The following is a 22,835-nucleotide window of genomic DNA, read 5'->3' as shown; positions in this document are numbered from 1 at the left end:
AAAAATTTAGAGGGAATAGTTGTATGCTAATTCTTAGGCAAATAAAATATTCACTTCTTTTAGAGTTTATTTTAATTTGCTTAACCTAATAGCTTCATCATGTAGTATTTGATAGAATAACCAGTGATGAATGTTAAGACTATGACACGTTTTAATGGATGATAAATCTTTAATTGAAGAATTACAATAATAAAGGTCAGTATTCATGATATTGGATCAATTCAGAACTCGTTGCAAATACAAAAGAATATTTTCCTTATAATAAATTCCTTTCAAGTTTTCTTTGTTTCTTTCTTTCTTTCTTTTTGGTTTAATTCTATTAAATAGTCTTAATTTCTTGAGACTTTAATTAAAAGAGACACTTTGCTCTTCCTTATGGGAAATTCAAATGGCAGAAGACAAGTGTCATTATTAAACATTTCAAAAATGATGATTCTCTTAGTACTTGCTTTGGTCACCTGGAGAAATATCAAATTAGACAGCTTATGATTAAAAGTCACTTTATGTGATTTAAGTTTAAATTGCTGTCTTCTGTACTAGAACAGAAATGAAATTTAATTGGGATCATAAGGAGTTTTAAATATTAAAAACTCTTCTTACCATTATAATTATGTGTATTAGTAAGCTTTCCACATAAATACACCTGAAAAAATAGGACTTTGTGTTGAGAAAATGAGACATGAAGGTGGATAAAATTGAGCACCATTAACTTAGAAGAGTTACATTTGAGACATGGTTCTTAGGATTTTAGAAGAACTTTCATGTTTTCCCCTAAAATCCCAACTATTACTGTTAATGTTCAATCTGAACCAAAATATATTAGAAAAAAATCAAATAACACTTTTTAAATTGATGCAATGCATTACTTCAAGTCAGAGAATAAAATAATTTTGGAAGAAATAGAAAACTCAAAGACCAATTTTAGTGGGTCACAACAGCTTGGAAAAGAGGAAATTAGGAATATCAGAATAACCCCCACAAATATTTTCTGAACCATACCTAAACCCTTTCTCCCCACCTAATAACTGTCATTCCAGTCCAACCATCTAACATTTAATTATTTTTTGAGAACACCTGCCAAATTTGGACTTCCTTCTCAGTAATCATCCACTAAATACTTCCAGTCAAATTTCAACATCTCTAAAACTTTCCCTATGGCAGACTGAAATCTTTCTCTCTACTTTTTCTCTCTTTGGCTTTAGTTATGCCACGTGGAGGCATAGACTACGAATTATTCTACTTCCAACATATTGCCATTATGCTTGAAAGCAATGACCTGTTCTCCAAGCTTTCTCAATGAAAGTTCTACTTTATATTTATATTCAAGAAGTTGTTAGGCAAATCAGTAACGGGTGGTACAAGGGAAGCTTGAATGTTTATTTTTTGGGCAAGGAGACTCTCCTATTGATGTTAAGAAAAAAACTAAAGCGATGATGTCAGAATCTGAATGCTAGCCTGAGTGAATCATTAGTCTGGCTCAGTGCAGCCATTCCCGAATCTTTAAACAGATATGCTAACATAAAATATTAGTCAGGCATCTAATCTAGAATTCAATCTAAAGGAGCTGTCAGTTACACTTAATTATTAACAGAGTGGAGGAGACAGCTATGTCAGTCACAATTTCTTCTCATAAAGGAATAATCTGCTTGTTAGAGCAATCATTACTGAGACAGCAAGATGATTTTAAAGACATGCCCAGGAGCGCCAGGGTGGCTCAGTCAGTTAAGCTTCTGATTCTTGGTTTAGGCTCAGGTCATGACCTCATGGGTTCATGAGTCTGAATCCTCTGTGGGCCTCCACGCTGGTGGTGAGGAGCCTGCTAGGGATTCTGTCTCTCACTCTCTCTCTCTGCTCCCTGTCCACTCATTCTCTCTTTCTTTCTCTCTCTAAATAAATAAATAAACTTTAAAAAAAGACATTCCCTGATTCCCCATATCAAATAAGATAAAGTTTACAACTTATGAAATACACAAATAATATATATAGTTATATGTGATACTCAATATTCCTTTAAGTATTTTTATTTTTAATGCTAGAGATAGAATATATATTATAAGAGGTTATACACATATTCAAAGAAAATAATCTTACTATTATGTAAAAATGCAGATTTAACTAATAAAATGAATATTGTAAATACATAAAAATATATTTATGAACAAAGAACATATATTTAGAAATAGGATATAAAAGTTTTTCAAATTTTGAGAGGGGGGAGGGGCAGAGAGAGAGGAAGAGAGAGAGAATCCCAAGCAGTTTCCTTTCTGTCAGTACAGAGCCTCACCCAGGGGTCAAACTCACAAGTCAAGCTTCGAGTTCATCACTTGAGCCCATGTCAGACACTTAACCACCTGAGCCATCCAGGTGCCCCTAAATATTTTAAATTATACACATATGTATACACATGCACACAGTCTTTATTAGGATAACAGCTAAGAGAATAATTCAACTACTATTTGTTATATATTCCTTAGGGGTTATTACTGTAAAAAGTTTTTTAATTTTATGAACATCAATGTCATTTAAAATCTCTTTCACAATGTTGTTAGTGGCACCTTTCAAACCATGAATTGGAAAGTGTTACTTCTCTGGGAAAAAAGAGCAGAGGTACGATGGTTTCCTATCCTAGTACCTAAAGCATGAAAATCCCTGGCGTGCACCACAGCACCTGAAGTATTTTGTAATCCTTTTCCAGCGTCATCTCTATGGCGGCGATCACATTGTCTGATTGCACCGGCCATGACCCTTCCAGAAACATACTCTTCCTTTTTTCCCTGCAGAACTCGTGCTCATGCTTTTGGGACCCAATTCAAATGGTCTTCCCTTGTGTAAAAGCTTTCCTACTGCTTTCTAAGCACCAGCAGCCCTGCTCTTCTCTTATCCCATAGAATCCATGATTCACACATTTTGTTAATAATGTGGTTATATTTCCCACCAGGCTGAGATACTCTCAAGAGCAGGGACTGAGTGTCATTTGTCTTTGTTCTCTAATGTCCTGCATGGTGCCAAATATTGTTAGGAACAGCACTTTGAGATTCTTATTTTGATGTCTAATCTCATTTTTGTCTCTCAACAGACTCTCTCATCTTAATCAAGTCCTTTAACCCTTTTGGCCTTGGGGTATCCTGTTGAAGGATATGTGCACGTTCAGTCTGTAAGAAGGCAATGAAATTTAAGAGAAATGGCATAGAATTTGGAGTAACATGTTTGCTGTGTGTGCTGATTCACTATGTTAGATCACTATTATCCCAGCTTTCTCTTGTATAACAGTGATTAGTATTTACTGCATCTGCGTTTGTGGTAAGGACTTAATGAGGTATAGTATATAGAAAAGTATCTGTCATTGGTTTGACTACATGGATTCTAAAATATCTTAGGAACTCAAATAATCCATGGATTAACAGGTTATTAGAGTTCCTAAGACTTTCTTTTAGAAACATCTTTAAGTACAAAAAAAAAGATTCTTTTCTCATAGTCAGTGTTTTATCAAATGATAATGTGATTAAGATGAAGTTTTGCAAGGCAGTAAAAATAATAAACTACTAAAAAGGCTGACTTCTCAAGAAAACGTAGAAAGTATAAATTTTGATCTAGTGGGGGTGTTACTAACAGCAACTGAATTTAGAAGGTGTAAATAAGGAAAAGACAAGCAAAATGTATTAAAAGTTTTACATTGGCATATTAACTATGGGCCAAGAGAAATAAAAATACTATGACATGAGAATTGAAAGTGTAGACTAGATATAAAATCGATGTCATGTGGTCCTGGTATTATTGCAATGGAAATTTTTTAAAAAGTAATTTTTATCAAGAGCTATTTGAGTGTTTTAAAGCCATTGTATATAAGGTGAGATCCAGATTTTAAAATTCTAGTAGATTAAATTTAAAGCAGGAATTAAATTTTTATTTTTTTAATTAAATTGTAGTATAGAATATTATATATTGCTTACAGAATTTGCCAATTAACACTAAAAAGAAATCAATCCTTTGACCTCAAAATCATAATTTTCTTAGGTTTCATTGTTTTGAAAAATCAATTCATTCTTTTCTTTTAATGTTTATTTTTTGAGAGAGAGAGTGAGAGTGCGAGGGAGATAAGGGCAGAGAGAGAGGGAGACACAGAATCCAAAGCAGGCTGCAAGCTCTAAGCTGTCAACAGAGAACCCTACATGGGGCTCAAACTTACAAACCGTGAGATCACAACCTGAGCTGAAGTCGGACGCTTAAATGACTGAGCCACCCAGGCATCTCTGAAAGATTAATTTATTCTATGGCAATTATGATTCTGTTTCCATTAGAAACTATATTTGAACTATATTTCAGCAACCTATTTTAATATGCTTTCTAAATAAAATAAATAATGCTTTCTAAAATAAAAAATTTAACAATAGAGATTATAGTCATCTTATTCTTTGTTGAAATTTATTTGGAAGACATAAGCAGTTATTTTTTGTGTCCTTATTTTAAAAAATCCTAAACATTCATTTCCCAAGTTTGAAGTTATGAGAATTGTGACTGTGTATCTGGACTTGTGTGGGCTGTGTGTGTGTGTGTGTGTATCTGTGTGTAAACCACCCCACACCCCAACACACACAAACAGCACACACGTTTTGTTTGCTTCCAAATATATTATGGCTTTGAGCAATCTCGTTACTGACGGATATTAATCAAGTATTCATTTCAGTTCTGCTGATGTACTGAAAGTGTCTAATAGTGAACTATTTGCCTATTAATCCTAAGTATCCTATCTTCCTTTCAGTACTACCATCAAATTCCAGAGTCTCAGGGCCAAAGCATAATTATACTGATAAAGAAATGTTAAAAAGTCTTACTTGTTTATGTTAAGAAAATTATTTCCTAGTGTGAAATATAGTTTAACCCAATGTTATGTATAAATAATCAAAGATTATATGTAAATCTGTGAAAAAATAACTCACTCCAAACAATTTTTACACAATGAGGTAACTTAAACATTGAAAATTTAATGCAGTCTTCCTAATGGCTTTTGGTCAGCAAAGTAGTGGTCTTAACAATTCTCTGTCACATTGTGGTGATACAGAACCTGAGAAGGCTCACGACACATGTATTTACATTGAAAGATGCTGTGGCACTTTTTGTCATTTGTTTCTGAACTATTTGGGGCTCAATTTGCAAGGAAGTTCCCACCATAAAGACCTATGACCTTTTTGACAACTTGTTTGAAGAAATGGATGTTAGAATCTTGAAAAGTACAAAGTTCTGGAGAAAAGCCTAATGTTATCATGAGCAGCACGTAGCGATGGAGAGAACACTAAGGCGACTGCGTTCTGATGCCAATTTGATCACCTAGTGACTCTGTAACCTTCAATGGATGCTCAGGTTTTCCCGACGCTTTGACTTCTCATTAATCCAGCAATAAAATATACATCCCATACCTTCTTCCTAGGGCTATGGAGGAAAAAAAAGTGCTTAAGAAGAATGTAACTTTTAAGGTGTATTATTCTATCCTTTGCTATCATTCTAAAGATAATAATAAATCTACATTATGAGGAGCACCTTGGTGTAGTGTTAAGTATGACACCCAGAAACAAAAGACAGGAGTTCTAATTATGTCTTCTGAATTCATTAATTGATTGACCTTGGAAAACCTACTTAACTCTTCTGAGCTCCCTTTACTTCTTTTCTATAAAGCAAATGATGAGATAATTCCTCAAAAATGGCAGGAAACTGGAAATAAAAATCTCTTCAAGTTAAAATTACATGTTTTAGCAATGAAAACTTTCATTCTCGATTTCTTTGAGATAGTGGATAATGAAATCTCAATAATAATAGTAGTTCATTCTCTATAATAATAATAATTATAATTCATTGAGTCCCTGTGTTTTTTCAGGAAACATAATATTCCATATGTGATATTTTACTTAATCTTCACAAAAATCTTCTGAAAGTTACTATTATTATATTTTACACTAGGGAAACTGAATTTGAAGGTTTAATAACATCCTCAAAGTCATAGACCAGTGCTAAGTTTGGGATTTAAACCCAGGATGATTCTAAAGCCCAGGTCATTAATCATCATGCTACAATCTTTTCAATATAATATTTTCCAGTATTAATAAAGAATGTCAGTTTGAGCCTGTTAAAGGAGAGTGGTAATATAAGATATATATATACATATTACACACATATATATGTAAATGGCAAAAACTTAGTCTATGTTTATAAGATGCAGTAGTTGTATCTTACTTGATATTTTTCTCTCTTTATACCTTACTCTGTGCCCAAAGTACAGGATATGAACTTTAAACCACAAACAAGATTTTAACGCTCAGTTATGCAATTTGGCAGAGGCAGCCTTATATGTCCACTTGTCTCACTTGAGGCTTGTGGACATCACTGCTAAAACATCTATTAGAAAAGACATATTAGTGGGTGGCTCAGCCGGTTAAGCATCCGACTTCGGCTCAGGTCATGATCTCATGGTTCTCAAGTTCCAGCCCTGAGTCAGGCTCTGTGCTGATAGCTTAGAGCCTGGGGCCAGCTTCAGATTTTGTGTCTCCCTCTCCCCTTCTGCCCCTCCCCCACTCATGTTCTGTCTCTGTTTTTCTCTCTCAAGAATAAACATTTAAAAAAAAAAAACTTGGGGAACCTGTGTGGCTTAGTCGGTTAAGCGTCCGACTTTTGCCTAGGTCATGATCTCGTGATTTGTGGGTTCGAGCCCCGCGTCGGGCTCTGTGCTGACTGCCAGCTCAGAGCCTGGAGCCTGTTTCGGAGTCTGTGACTCCTCTCTCTGACCCTCTCCTGCTCACACTGTCTCTCTCTCTCTCTCCTAGAAATAAATAAAACATTAAAAAAATTTTTTTTTAAATAAATTTAAAAAAACTTAAAAAAAACAAAGACATATTAGAGGACTATGAAGTGAAGGAAACCAAGTCAGTTTAGGCCTGAAATTATTCTAAACCAAGAGTCTTACCCCTAAGAAATTTAAGTAGATATGGACCTACTTTTCCAAAAATTAGAAACGTTTGTAGTTTCTAATTCTAGGCTTCATAACCCAAGCCTAGTGTTTTAAATTTGTTAAATCTCTTTTGTATTCTTTAATTAGAAGGAGAATTAAATTGGAAGAAACTTCTGAGACCTATGGCAGATTGTATTTTTTAATATGGCAGTGGCATTATCTCTCAGCCCTCCTGCTCATCTGCAATATGATCCTGTCTTTTCTGCAAAAGGCAGTGATGGGAGCATGGACAGAAAAACTACTAAATATGTTGTCTGTTAAATGTTTGAGCCATTGGGTGAGGCTATAGTGGATTGCATCTTACTTTTTCCTTCACACTCTGAGACTTGACTCTACTAAAAACATTTCCTTTTGGAAGAAGGAGAGCAACCACAGAAAACTAGTTGCTGCCAAGAGTTGGTGTAAGAGGGGTCTTGAAAAGTCTTCGCCTCCCACATCCAGCTGGAGCAAGAATGAGGACATTTTTTACTTTGGAAACAGGAGCAGGAGTTAAGAGGGAGGAGCAACTGGTGCCACTTCTGCCTCTTTTTTGTCCGCAAGCTCAAAATTGTGGGATTCTCTCATTTTTTTTTTCCCTTTTAAACGTCTGTGGTTTGAAAAACAAATGCTTAATATAGTTAAACTATGTAGGTAAGCTAAAAACATGAAAACTCATACTTGAAAATTACTGAAAGTTAATTCAGACACCATTAAGCAACATTTGTATAGATTTTATTTGCTGCTGTCTTAGTTTTGTCTCAGTTACAAATGTATTACATATCTAGTAAATATTCTTGGACACTTTTGTTAGCCAGGCACTGTGTTATATGTTTATGAGTCAGAAAGACCTGAACCTGAGGTGTCTGGCTGACTCAGTAAGTAAAGAATGCAACTCTTGGTCTCAGGGTTATGAGTTCGAGCCCTACACTGAGTGTAGAAATTACTTAAAAATAAAAGACCTGATCCTACCCTCATATGGCAGATATTCGAGCAGAGGAGATAAACATAAAGTTAAATTTAAATTATGATTTATGTTTGGAAGAAAAGTGCTTGGTTCTATTCGAGTAACAGGGAGCCATAACCTAAACTGAAGTTTGGGGAAACTTTTTTTTTTTTCCATGATAGTGACATGTAATCAGGAACAAAAGGGATCAGTAGGTGTTGACAGGGTCAGGTTGAGAAGAGGACCAGAAGAATTCCAGTCCAAGAGAAGAGCGTGTGCAAAGGTCTTTCAGTGAAAGAAAGCTTAATGCATTTAAGGAACTGAAAATGTTCCAAGAGGACTGTGAGATAAAAAGCCAGGGAGAAAGGTGGGAAAAGGCGCTAGGGAGAGAGGTATGACCGTGTCATGCAGGCTAAGACTCTTGCACTTTATTTGAAATACATGGAGAAGCCATTAAAGGTTTTTATACAAGAAAATGTTAAAACCAGTTTTGGTGATTGTGATTTGTTTCCTTTGTTTTTTAAAGGTCAGTGTAATTGCACCATGGATAGTGGGTTGAAAGGGGCAAGCAACAATGGTCAAAGCCACTTTAGGAAGCTTTTCAGACTAAGGTAAGAAGTGTTGGTGGATTTAATTAGGGTACAAGAAAGATGAGAGAGGCTGAAGAATAGGTAGAGAATTAAACCATTAAATAAATTAACTCAGTAATCACAAATCTCTTAACAAAGGAGTCCAGGGCCAGGCTTTCAGGGGAATTCTACCAAACATTTAAAGCAGAGTTAACACCTATTTTTTTGAAGCTGTTCCAAAAAATAGAAATGAAAGGAAAAGTTCCAGTCTCATTCTACAAAGCCAAAATTACCTTGATTCCAAAACCAGATAAGGACCCCACTAAAAATGAGAACTACAGACCATTTTCCCTGATGAACATGGAGATAATAATTCTCAACAAGATACTAGCAAACCAAACCCAACAATACATTAAAAGAATTATTCACCATGACCAAATGAAATTTAATTCTGGGCTGCAGGGCTGATTCAGTATCCACAAATCAATTGTGATACAATTGTGAAACACAAAATGTGATACATTAATAAAAGAAAAGATAAGAACCACATGATCTTCTAAATAGATGCAGAAAAAGCATTTGAAAAAAGTATAGCATCTTGACAAAAACCCTCAAGTAGGGATAGAAGGAACATATCTCAAGATCATAAAGGCCATATATGAAAGACTCACAGCTAATATCATCCTTCATGGGGAAAACATGAGAGCTTTCCCCCTAAGGTCAGAAACACAACACATGTTGTTCAACATAGATTTGGAAGTCCTAGCCTCAGCAATCAGACAGCAAAAAGAAAATAAAAGACATTCAAATGAGCAAAGAAGAAGTCAAACTTTCACTCTTCCAGATGACATGATATTTACATGGAAAACTTGAAAGACTTCACCAAAAAACTGCTAGAGTTAATACAGGAATCCAGCAAAGTCACATTATATAAAATCAAGGTACAAAAATCTGTAGCATTTCTACACACTAATAATGAAGCAGTAGAAAGAGAAATCAAAGAATCAATTTGATTTACAATTACACCAAAAACCATAAAATGCCTAGGAATAAACTTAACCAAATAGGTAAAATATCTTTACTGAAAACTATAGAAAGCTTATGAAAAAATTGAAGAAGACACACAAAAAAATGGGAAAACATTCCTTACTCATGTATTGGAGGAAAAATATTGTTAAAATGTCAGTATTACCGAAAGGAATCTACACATTCAATACAATCCCTGTCAAAATACCACCAACATTCTTTACAGAATTAGAACAAATAATCCTAAAATTTGTATGGAACCAGAAAAGACCCCGATTAGCCAAAGTAATGTTGAAAAAGAAAACCAAATCTGGAGGCATCACAATTTCAGATTTCAAGATGCACTACAAAGCTGTAATCAAGACAGTATGGTACTGGCACAAAAACAGACACTCAGATCAATGGAACAGAATAGAGAACCCAGAAATGGACCCACAATTGTATGGCCAACCAATCTTTGACAAAGCAGGAAGGAATATCCAATGGAAAAAAGGCAAATGGTATTGGGAAAACTAGACAGCGACACACAAAAGAATGAAACTGGACCACTTTCTCACACCATACACAAAAATAAATTCAAAATTTATAGAAGACCTAAATGTAAGACAAGAAGGCATCGAAATCCTAGAGGAGAAAACAGACAATCTCTTTGCCCTCAGTCACAACAACTTCTTACTTGACATGTCTCTAGAGGCAAGAGAAACAAAAGCAAAAATGAACTACTGGGATCTTAACAAGATAAAAAGCTTCTGCACAGTGAAGGAAACAACAATACTAAAAGGCAACTTACAGAATGGGTTGCAAATGACATATCAGATAAAGGGTTAGTATCCAAAATCTATAAAGAATTTACCAAATTCTACACCCAAAAACCAAATAATCCATTGAAGAAATGGGCAAAAGACCTGAATAGACACTTTTCCAAAGAAGGCATCCAGATAGCTAACAGACATGTGAAAAGATGCTTAACATCACTCATCTTCAGGTAAATGAAAATCAAAACCACAATGAGATATCACCTCACATCTGTCAGAATGGTTAAAATTAACAACTCAAGAAACAACAGAGGTTGGCAAGGATGTGGAAAAAGGGGAACACTTTTGCACTGTTGGTGGGAATGCCAACTGTATTTTGTACGGAGGTTCCTCAAAAAATTAATAGTACCACCCTATAACCCAACAATTGCACTACTACGTATTTATTCAAAAGATACTAAAATGCTGATTTGAAAGGGCACATGCACCCCAATGTTTGTAGCAGTGCTATCAACAATAGCCGAAGTATGAGAAGAGCCCAAATATCGACTGATATTGAATGGACAACGAAACTGGCATATATATTCAATGGAATATTATTTGACTATCAAAAAGAATGAAATCTTGCCATTTGCAACAATGTGGATGGAACTAGAATGTATTATGCTAAGTGAAATAAGTCAGTCAGAAAAGATAAATATGTGATTTCACTCATATGTGGAATTTAAGAAATAAAATAATAAACATAGTGGAAGAGAAAGAAAAATAAGATAAACAGAGAGAGGCAAATAGTAAGAGACTCTTAAAGACAGAGAACAAATGGAGGGGTATCGGTGGGGAGATGGATTAATTGGGTGATGGGCATTAAGGAGGGTACTTGTTGGGATAAGCACTGGATGTTATATGTGAGTGATGAATCAATAAATTCTATTCCTAAAATCACTATTACATTATATGTTAACTAACTTGGACTTAAATACAATGAAAAACATTTTTTAAAAAGACTATAATGAATCGGATGGTAGGGTGGGTGGAGAGGTGTTGTGGCATTTTGAATCAATTTGGGGTTATTTTCCTAAAGGTTGGTGCCTTTTACTGAGACAAGGTTTCCAAAAGTTTTGTGTGTCAGTGGGTTTGAGATACTCTAGTAGAAATCATGGTAGCAGATATAAATTTGATGGGCGTCAGTATAATGTTTTATAGCAGAAAAGATGTTGGACAAGAAAGATAAGATTAGAAGAGGACTTGAACCAAAGCCTGTGGAATACTTAGATTTCAAGATTGTTATTGGAAGATAACAATAATGTGTGAACTACTATGAAATAAGGTAGAGTGTACAGTACAGTTGTTAGGAGCACGTAATCTAGATCCAGAATATTTGGCTTTGAATTATTGTACCACCACTTACTATAGTATCACAGGTAAAGTATTTGACTCTTTGGGGCTACTATTTCTTTCTTTCTGTTTTTTTTTTTTTATAAAATAAAGATAATAACAGTGCTTACTTTATAAGAATTGTATTAATAATTCATTGCATGATATGTTTAGAGACTGCCTGGCACAAAGTAATAAATAGTTACTGTTAAGAAAATTGTATTTTAATTTTTTTAAATGTTTATTTAGTTTTCAGAAAGAGAGAGACAGAGTATGAGTCGGGGACCGGCAGAGAGATAGGGAGACAGAATCTGACACAGCTGTCAGCACAGAGCCTGATGAAGGGCTAGAACTCACTAACCATGAGATCGTGACCTGAGCCAAAGTCAGACACTTAACCAACAGAGCCACCTAGGTGCCCATAACAGTAAGAAATTTTTTTTTAAGAAACAATTTCTTTATTCATTTATTGAACAACCACTAAATGAGTTTTTACTGTATGAGGTACCAGAGTTGAGTGCTAAGGCTAGAGTGTTAACCAATATAAACTAGTCATTGTGTTCATGGATCTTATGCTCTACTTGAACAATAAGTCATTTGATATGGTATCTTTTGTTGGACTGACATTAAAAAAGCAAATGGCAAACCTGGCTGTAGAGACTGAAAAAAGTAATGCTTCCCTCTAGAATCCAAATTACAACCATGGAGGATACCAATGATGAAGAGCAAAAAATACCATATGATTATCCGAAAGTTTATTTCACTATATTTGCTGCATATATATATATATGCATATATACATACATACATACATACATATATAACAGGCACATTTGTGTATATATATATACACACACACATATATATAACATATATATACACATATATAACAGGTACATATGTGTATATATATACATATATAACATATATATACATATGTATACACACACATATAACAGGCACATTTCCAGGGAGGTCTACTATAGGACCTTTGTCAGCTGGCCATATCCTAAAAATGTCTTTCTTGATTGTTTTCACCCATTCATTCATCATTGCTTCAGTAGAGTGCATGATATTGTGGTCTGTCTCAGTCACAAGAATTTATTATGGATTTGCTTAGCGATATTTAAATGTTCAGATGATCCCTGTTATCTTTATTATGTATCCAAGGGCATTGCACGTTGTGTTCACTGTGGTCTCTTAAATACAAGCTCTTCTCTATCTCCTTGAACATTTCTTGATATACAATGAACATATTCTCCTCTGAAATCCTTTCTAAAAAGGCTAATAATTTACATCCAGTATAGCCTTTTAAATTTCAAATGGGCTTTTCCAACTTGACCAAACGTAAAACATATTTAAAGTGCAAGTTATTTTAAACCCCAGATTTACAATAATAATAAGTGATCTGCTCCATCTCAACTTGATTAATGAGGCCAGGTTTGTACATCAATAATGATGAATAATTATACTATATTTTTCTAAGCTAATTCTCAGAGGAGAGTCAGAGTTATGTTAAACTGTTAACTTTCTTATGGTAGCAAATGGGGCATCTTTTTTGCCTCCTCCTGAATTAATACATGTATTTCCCTCCAGGGTTTAGAAGGACATCAAAGCATGACTTTGATACAGATATGATAGAGATAGAGAAAATGACTTGCATTCCCATTTGTTATCCGCAGTCACTTCTTTTCATCTGGTGCTACTCATTCAAGTGGGTTTAAGTGAAACTATTGCGACTGGAAAAAAATGAGGAACCCACACTTTAATGATTTTCAAGAGTCTTGGCTTAGAACAGGAACTAAAATCTTGAAGCTTGTTCCATGCTGAACAAAACGTCTGTCTAAATGAAACGCTCTTTTCCCCACAATTTTACAAAGATTTGTATTTTTGTTAGAGTGTTACCACAGACATGACATGTTTCTTAAATTTCCTGTCTTCTATAGCTCTCAGTATTCATATAGTTTCTGCACATTTATTAATTTTTGATTTTTTACTGAGTTATAATTGACATACATTATATTTGTTTCAAGTGTCCATCGCAATGATTTGATATTTGGATATACTGTGAAATGATTACTAAAGCACATCTAATTAACATCATCACCATACATACATACACCCATGTTGTTGCAAGTGATAATATTTGAATGAAATAATATGTCATTCTTTTTTTATGGTTAAATGATGTGCCATTATATACATCACATTTGTTTTACCTATATATCCATCATTAGACCCAGAATGTTTTCATATCTTATTTATTATAAGTAATGAACGTGAAGGTAAACATATCATTTTGAATTAATAATATTTTTGTTTCCTTCAGATATGCACCCAGAAATGGAAATTACTGAATCATATGGTAGTTCCATTTTTAAGTTTTTGAGGAAAATCCATAATGTTTTCCATAGGGGCTGCACCAACTTACGTTCTCACCAAAAGTTCATGAGGAGTCCCTTTTCTCCACATCTTCACCAACATCGTTATTTACTGTCTTTTAATAACAGTCATTCTAATGACTGTGTAATGATCTCGTTATGGTTTTGATTTGTATTTCCCTGATGATTAGCGATGTCGAGCATCTTTTCATGTATCTGTTGCCTTCTGTTTGTCTTTTGTGAGAAAATGTCTATTCTGATCTTTTGTCTATTTTTTAAATTGTATGGTTTGGTTTTTTTGCTATTGAGTTATATGAATTCTTTATATATTTTTTATATCATCCCCCTATCAAACATATGGTTCACACATACTTTCACCCATTCAGTAGATTGTCCTTTCATTTTATTCATGGTATCCTTTGCTGTGAAAAAGGTTTTCAATTTGATGTAGTCCTACTTTATTTGTTTTTGCTTCTGTTGCCTTTTCTTTGGGTGTCAAGTAAAACATATATATTAGTTTCATCATTGGCACATGGCTGTCCAGATTTCATAGCACCATTTATTTATTAAAGAGACTGGCCTTTCCCCATTATATATTCTTGACTCCTTTTTCATAAATAAATTGACCATATATGCATGAATTTATTTCTGGATTTCTATTCTGTTCCATTCATCTATGTGTTTGTTATATTCATGTCAACACTATATTATTTTGAATACTATTGGTTTGTAATGTAGTCTGAACTCAGGGAGCATAATAACTCCATCTTTGTTCTTCATCCTCAAGATTGTTTTGGCTATTAGGCATCTTTTGTAGTTCATACAAATTTTAGGATTGTTTGTTCTGTTTCTATGAAAGATGCCAGTGAAATTTTGATAGGGATTGTATTGAATCTGTAGATTGCTTTGAGTAGTATGGACATTTTAATATTATTACTTCTTTCAATCAATGGGCATAGCTTGGAACATGGAATACCTTTCTGCATATTTGTATCTTCTTCAAATTTTTTTTATCATTGCCCTAGTTTTCAGTGTACAGATGTTTCACCTCCTTGGTTAAATTTACTCCTAGGTATTCTCAAGTATTCCTTTTGATTAAATTGTAAATGAGATTGTTTTCTTAATTTCTTTTTTTGATAGTTTGTATTAGTGTAAAGAAACACAAGGTATTTCTATATATTGATTATGTAAACTGCAACATTACTGTTCATTTATTAGTTCTAATTGTTTTTTGGTGCAGTCTTTGGGGTTAATATTATATGATCTACAAACCAAGAAAGAGACTCTTAAGTATAGAGAAGAAACTGAGGGCTACTTGAAAGGAGAGGGATGGGAAACGGGTAAATAGGTGATGGGGATTAAGGAGAGCACTTGTGATGAGCACTGGGTGTTGCAAGTAAGTGATGAATCACTGAATTCTACTTCTGAAACCAGCATTTCACTGTATGTTAACTAACTAAAATTTAAATGAAAAATCATTTTATAGTCATTACTACCTAAAGCACTCTACACATTCAATGCAATTCCAATCAAAATTGCACCAGCATACTTCTCAAAACTAGAACAAACTATCCAAAAATTTGTATGGAACCACAAAAGACCCCGAATAGCTAAAGTAATACTGAAAAATAAAACCAAAACGGGAGGTATCACCATCCCAGACTTCAGCCTCTACTACAAAGCTGTCATCATCAAGACAGTATGGTATTGGCACAAAAACAGACACATAGACCAATGGAACAGAATTGAGAACTCAGAAGTGGACCCAAAAGTATACAGCCAACTGATGTTTGACAAAGCAGGAAAGAATATCCAATGGAAAAAAGACAGCCTTTTTAACAGATGGTGTTGGGAGAACTGGACAGCAACATGCAGAAGAATGAAACTAGATCATTTTCTCACACCATGCACAAAAATCAATTCAAAATGGATCAAGGACCTGAACGTGAGACAGGAAACTATCAACACCCTAGAGGAGAAAGCAGGAAACAACCTCCTTCACCTCCACCGCAGCAACTTCTTACTTGACACATCCCCAAAAGCAAGGGAATCAAGAGCAAAAATAAACTGTTGGGACCTCATCAAGATTAAAAGCTTCTGCACAGCCAAGGAAACAACCCAGAAAATTAATAGGCAACCAGTGGAATGGGAAAAGATAGTTGCAAATGACATATCAGATAAAGGGTTAATATCCAGAATCTATAAGGAACTCACCAAACTACATGCCTGAAAAACAAACAACCCAGTGAAGAAATGGGCAGAAGACATGAACAGACACTTCTCCAAAGAGGACACCCAGATGGCCAACAGACACATGAAACGATGCTCAGCATCCCTCCTCATCAGGGAAATACAAATCAAAACCACACTGAGATACCACCTCACGCCAGTCAGAGTGGCTAAAATGAGCATATCAGAGAACTCTAGATGCTGGCGAGGATGTGGAGAAACGGGCACCCTCCTACACTGTTGGTGGGAATGTAAACTGGTACAGCCCCTCTGGAAAACAGTGTGGAGATTCCTCAGGAAACTAACACTAGAACTCCCCTATGACCCAGCAATAGCACTGCTAGGAATTTACCCAAGGGATACAGAAATGCTGAGGCATAGGAGCACATGTACCCCAATGTTCATAGCAGCACTCTCCACAATAGCTAAAACATGGAAAGAGCCTAAGTGTCCATCAACAGATGAATGGATCAAGAAGATGTGGTTTATCTATACCATGGAATACTACATGGCAATGAGAAACAATGAAATCTGGCCATGTGTAGCAACATGGATGGACCTTGAGGGTGTTATGCTGAGCGAAATAAGTCAGGCAGAGAAGGACAAATATCATATGTTTGCACGTATAGGAGGATTAGAAGGAACTTGACAGAGGAACAAGGGGGAGAAGAAGGGGGGAAATGGTGGGGGAAAGGGAGAGAGGCAAACCATGAGAGACTCTTGAATGCTGAGAAAAACTGAGGACTGATGGATGTGGGGGGGAGGAGGGATGGGCATGGAGGAGGGCACTTTGGGGATGAGCACTGAGTGTTATGTGGAAACTAATTTGACAATAAACTATTTGTAAAAAAAAAAAAAAAGAAAAAAGAAAAATCATTTTATAAAAAGGAAGGCACTTGTGTTGAGCACCAGGTGATGTATGCCTTTGTTGAATCACTATATTGTAGACCTGAAACTAATATAATACTGTCTATTAACTAACTGGAATTAAAATAAAAACTTAAATAAAAATCCAAATAGTGACACTTTTGCTCATTTCTGTCTCCCTAGTACCTATCATAGTCATTGAGTCAGCTGGCACTCAGTAATTATTTGTTGATTATGTGTATTGAGTTCTCACAAAACCATGTGCCTGAGGTATTATTTGTCTCACTCAATTTATAGGGAAACTGGGCTTTAGAGAGTTTTAGCAACTTGTTGAGAACCTAGGAGCTGGTTATGGACTGCACAGTCAGGCTTCTTTCCTGATTACCATGTTTGTCTTTAGTTTTTTCTTTGCATTTAGTATCCAAAATGTATCACATTCCATATTTTAAAGTCCTAAAACAGGCTTTAGAATAAATGTTTGCTCACCTGTGGCTGATCCTTTATTTTAAGTTGCAATATAATTATCAGTTATAAAATGGGTAGATAAATCTCCACAGACGTGAAACATTGTCTGTCATTACTTTGAGGAAATTGTACTGTCAGTGGTTATTTACTTTGAAATAGAAATAATGAAGGTTTGATGTATCCCAAAAAGGGTTGTTCCTCAAATTGATACATTTCAATTAAAGAGAGAGATTTTTTTAAATAATGTTTTTGTATACATTATAATTATTTTTCTACTTAGCTCTCCAAGGAAATCCAAATAGTGTTATGTGGCATATCAAAGCCTACATTTTCTAAGTGTGCAAGACCACCATCCCAAGAAAATCAATACATCACCCACACAAGAAGGTCATCAGTTTGATAAATGGCTTAACCAAAAAGAAATACTATAGGAGGTGTCTTCTCAGTATTCACCTCATTTACAGACACATAAACTGATGTGTTTAGCATGTGTTTCTCTCTCTCTCATCACACACACACACACACACACACACACATACACACACACACACACGCAAACACACATGTGCACATGCCATTATTAGGGGCAGTATACACTCCCTTTGTTTATAGAGGTGCTGTAAAACCTGAGTTTTTTCTGCACAGTGTTTATATTTTTTAAAATGTATGAATAACTTTCAGGGATCTTAAGTTTAGTGGGGTTTTTGTTGTTGTTTTTTGTTTGTTGGTTTGTTTTCCTGAAGTTACCAACAGAGCATAATGCTTGCTAAAATGATTCTACTCCCAGATGAAGAAAGATTGAGGATTAAAGAAAGATGATGCTTTACACATCCATCAATCACAAACTCTCCTTCAACTTAAAAATTTCATAGGATCTAATTTCAACAGAACAGTGTTACTGATGCATGCAGTTTTGTGATTTTTAAATTGAAAAAGACACTAGACATTCTAAGCTGATATATAATTTCAGTGCTTTCCTGGAATAAATGAGTATTTCAAGGGCTCAAAGATTGTGTTTCTTCTGCCCTTCCCTTGAAAGCTACATGGTATATGTCCAGTACATTTTTAAAAAGACCTCATATTTATTTCATTATTATTTTATAAAAATCTACATAACTTCTAGACACTGTAAAACTACTACATTTGATGTTTCCAATATTTTAATTTAGTGTACTTTATTGCACCTTTAATAACTATTTTATCCAACAATTAAAAATTTTTCCAGTAGAGGGGCACTTAGGTGGCTCAGTTGGTTGAGCGGCTGACTTCGGCTCAGGTCATGATCTCACAGCTGTGGGTTCAAGCCCTGCATCGGGCTCTGTGCTGACAGCTCAGAGCCTGGAGCCTGCTTTGGATTCTGCGTCTCCCTCTCTCTGCCCCTTCCTCGCTCCTGCTCTTTCTCTCTCTGTCTCTCAAAAAATAAATAAATGTAAAAAAAATAAAATAAAATAAATAAAAATTATTCTAGTAGAATTCTAAGGCTATAGAAGTAAAATGATTTTCTAGTACAGTACCTTTCTCTAGTAATGTTAACACTTAGGGAGCTTTGAGAGAGAATTCCAGTCTATATCCTTCACCAAACAGGCTTTGTGTATTTTTCCCCCAAGTGAAGCTACTCTTTTATAACTTCTTTAAAATATCATTTATTTTCCACTCAGTAAGATCACAACATTTTTGTATTATTTCAGGAAAAAAAATGGAGTCATAGAAATAGGATCCTCTTTAGAAATGTATTTATTCTTCAACTTCTCTCCACAAAAGACATAATATTGTTTATATATTCTACAAAAGATAAAATGATTTAGATTAAAGGAAGATAAGTTTAAAAATATAAAAAGACTGAGAATCAGATTAGCATAGAGAATTAGAGAATTCATATCCAGTGATCTTCAACAATTGCTAAAAGGAGATTCCAAATATGCCCCATACTTCACAGATCAACATTAGGAAAAACTTTATTTTCCAGTTTTCAACTATTCTAACCATATCTATTTAATGTGGTAGGCAGAATTCTAAGGCAAAATTCAAAACCCCTGTGTATTCACAACTTCTCCTGTTTATTCAATCCAACATTAGTCTATATGTTGCTATAAAAATATTTTAGAGATAAAATTAAGGTCCCAAATCAGTTAACTTTAAGATGGGTAGATTGTCTTGGTGGCTAACCTAACCTAATCACACAAGCCTTTTAAAGTTGAGTTTAAAGGTTAGAAAAAAAGGAAGTCAGAGATTCAAAGTGTGAGGTGGATTCAATAAGAGGGAGATTTTCTATAGCCAGCTCTGAATATGGAGATTACATGTTTAGACACGCAGACAATTTGTGGGACCTTAAAATGGCCTCTGGCAGATAGCCAGCAAGGAAATGGGGACCTCACTCTTTCTTATAACTACAAGGAAAAGAATTCTGCCAACATCTTGAATGAGTAAAAGAGCATAAATTTCCCTGGAGTCTCCAGGCTAGAACTCACCTCCCTCAATACTTGAGTTCAGTTTTGTGATAGTCTGAGCAGAGAACCTAACTGTGCTGTGCTGGACTTCTGACCTACACTACCAAGAGATAATGAATAAGTGTTGCTAATTTTGTGGTAATTTGTTCCACAGCAATAAAAAACAAATACCCTGTACAATTTTCAGAACACAGGCCTCCACTCATAATCCAAAGTACATATACTTGTTTTTGGCAAAACAACAACAACAACAAAAACCAGAGTCTTACTTCCATGGTTTTCATATGCGTCCCAAATTGAATGTGTTTCCCTTTGAATTTTTCAGCTTTCAAAAGAGGATGTTAACTCAAATACTTCCAATTGACTTTTATGTGCACATAGTTCTGCCTTTAAGTACAAGCATGATATATCTATATTTAGAAACTTTTCAAGAAGCAAAAGACAAAAAAATTCTGATTCCTAACATTCAAAAAACAGTAAATTGAAAGAAATAGTACTCCTAAGGATTGCCTGAAATCTTGACCATCCATCTCTACTTCTGTATGCTTTTAAGGAGCCCCCAAATGAAACTTAACTTTCAATCATGAAATAGCCAGACTATATACTCTTTAACCTTCCACAATCAAGAATTACTTTTAATAAATTGTGCTTTTGCCTTGAGTTGGTTTATCTCTGGGGCAATTTCAGCCCCACTTTTTTTGTGTGTGTTGTACTCTGTACATCAACCTTCAAGGACCTGCGTTGACAGAAGTTTGTCCATCTGCAATTCTTGGCTTTCAAGAATGCCCTGGGCATCAAGATATAGCCAACAGTTTGGGGAAAATGGAACATGAAAGATGAGAAAGGTTTTAGGGCCCAGTCTCGAACTACCGTACCTCATTTATGCTCACGGTTATTGGTTAGACCTCAGTCCTGTATTTATACCTTACTGCAAGAACAGCTGAGAAATGTGGTTAGCTTTGTACCCTAATTTTATCTTTTATTTTTATTTCACCTTGTTGTATAATGTTTGTTTTAAAGATGCCATAAGTTTTTTAAAAATAAAGTATGATATGAATCAAACATTAAACTACATAGTTTAGAAGATGCAAATAGTACTAACAACATAGGCTTTCTATGACATAGAAAATTAGTGAAAATTTAATGTATTATTACATATATAGTGCAAAGAAAATTGCCTAATATATAAAAAATGAAGAAAATGATGACTTTCTTCTTTTCTTAAGTGTTTATTTTTAAGAGCAAGAGAGAGAGACAAAGCGTCAGTGGGGAAGGGGCAGAATGAAAGGGAGATACGGAGTCTGAAGCAGGCTCCAGGCTCCAAGCTGTCAGCACAGAGCCCAATGCGGGGCTTGAACCCATGATCCATGAGATAATGACTTGAGCCGAAGTCTGACGCTTAACCAACTAAGCCACCCAGGGCCCCTGAAAATGATGACTTACTTGATTTTTTAATTATTATTTACAGTGGTATAAAGAAAAAATTAAAAATGACTGCTTAGAAGAAAAACAGATTTTTTTAGAATTAAGTCCTAAGACATTATGTTTCTGCTAGGTTCTCATAAAGTATGTATGATGTTCTTGACAATAGATATGAATAGAGTTTTTATCCATAACACCCTCATTGTTAGTGATAGTACGTCAAAGATATAGACTTTGACTTATAATATATAATGTAATTATAGATTATAATTATATAATTAGCTATAATGTTCAGGATTTTCATATTCTAGCTTTATCTTAAGATGAAATTTTGTGTACCTATAGAAATGGATCCCCTCAGGTATTATGACATTAAATCAATTCTCACAACTAGAATTTTTGATGAATTAAGTAACCAAAAGTTCAAGGTTTTATTTTCTTATAAGAATCTAAAAAAACCATTCTATTCAATCACTTAAATACAGAATTATATTCTTCAACAATCAATCAAGAACAGTTTGACTTAATATATGTGCAAAGCTACTTCATAGTTGTTCATTGATCAGTTTTAATTATATTTCTTATAACACCAATAATGCCAAACTTGAGAGCAACATTTAATGCTTTGTATTAGGAATAGGGCAGTAAGAACTATTATATTGTGTACATTGTAAATATATCATTTAAATTAATTTTCAGTCCCTGATCCATAGCATTTAATCTTAAGACTGGCATAAAATCAATCAGCAAAAGAAAGCCAGTTTGTAACTAAGTCATGTATGGTCTTATTACCAACTGCATTTTGATTTACAGCACTTGTATCACTATCATGTTACAACTTTCTTATGGCTATTTCTATTCCAAGGAAGGCTATAAGAAACCTTAAGTTCACCTCATAGGCTAGAGGAAGAAAAAAAGAAGTAAATTTCCTACCTCCACAAACCCACAAAAGAAAATTCTAGTCAAGTAAGAGGAACAGATTCTCCCTATAAAAGGAAGGACTGGGGTGAAATTGAGGAGTAACATAGTAAAATAAATATATGTGTAATTACAATAAAGACAAAATTTTCCCCAAATATTTTTATTAGATTAATTTTGCTGGTTAAACATGAACAGTTCATAAGTATATATACATGATTTTAGTTCTGATGTTGAAGAACAGTTGTAATTATTTAATGCATATTACATGGGCATGTAAACTTTCTGAGTATCTGATGTTTTATTGCTATATAAATATTTGAGCAAATAAACTACTCCACTATTTTATCTCTAATGATTCGTGTCTTTTGGCTAAATTCTACTAGAATAGACACTAAAGCGTTTATGCTAAAATGTTTTATTTACCATGTCATCCAAGAATATTAGATTTCATTGTCAATAT

The 22,835-nt window shown here is 34.5% G+C and overlaps 1 long non-coding RNA gene across 1 annotated transcript in view; it reads left to right on the top strand.

The window, feature by feature from the left end:
- The window catches only part of LOC120226207, an 82,322-nt gene that overhangs the window by 23,996 nt on the left and 35,491 nt on the right, over nt 1-22,835 (top strand). Inside the window, exon 3 of the long non-coding RNA XR_005526963.1 lies at nt 3,077-3,154. This is a non-coding gene — a long non-coding RNA (uncharacterized LOC120226207). The remainder of the gene's footprint in view (nt 1-3,076; nt 3,155-22,835) is intronic.

The sequence above is a fragment of the Hyaena hyaena genome, unplaced genomic scaffold (genome assembly GCF_003009895.1).
Source record: "Hyaena hyaena isolate Hyena2069 unplaced genomic scaffold, ASM300989v1 scaffold_1621, whole genome shotgun sequence".
In the NCBI taxonomy this organism is placed as follows: Eukaryota; Metazoa; Chordata; class Mammalia; order Carnivora; family Hyaenidae; genus Hyaena; species Hyaena hyaena.
Note: the sequence above shows the minus strand (reverse complement) of the source record. Positions and strands in the feature narration are given on the sequence as shown.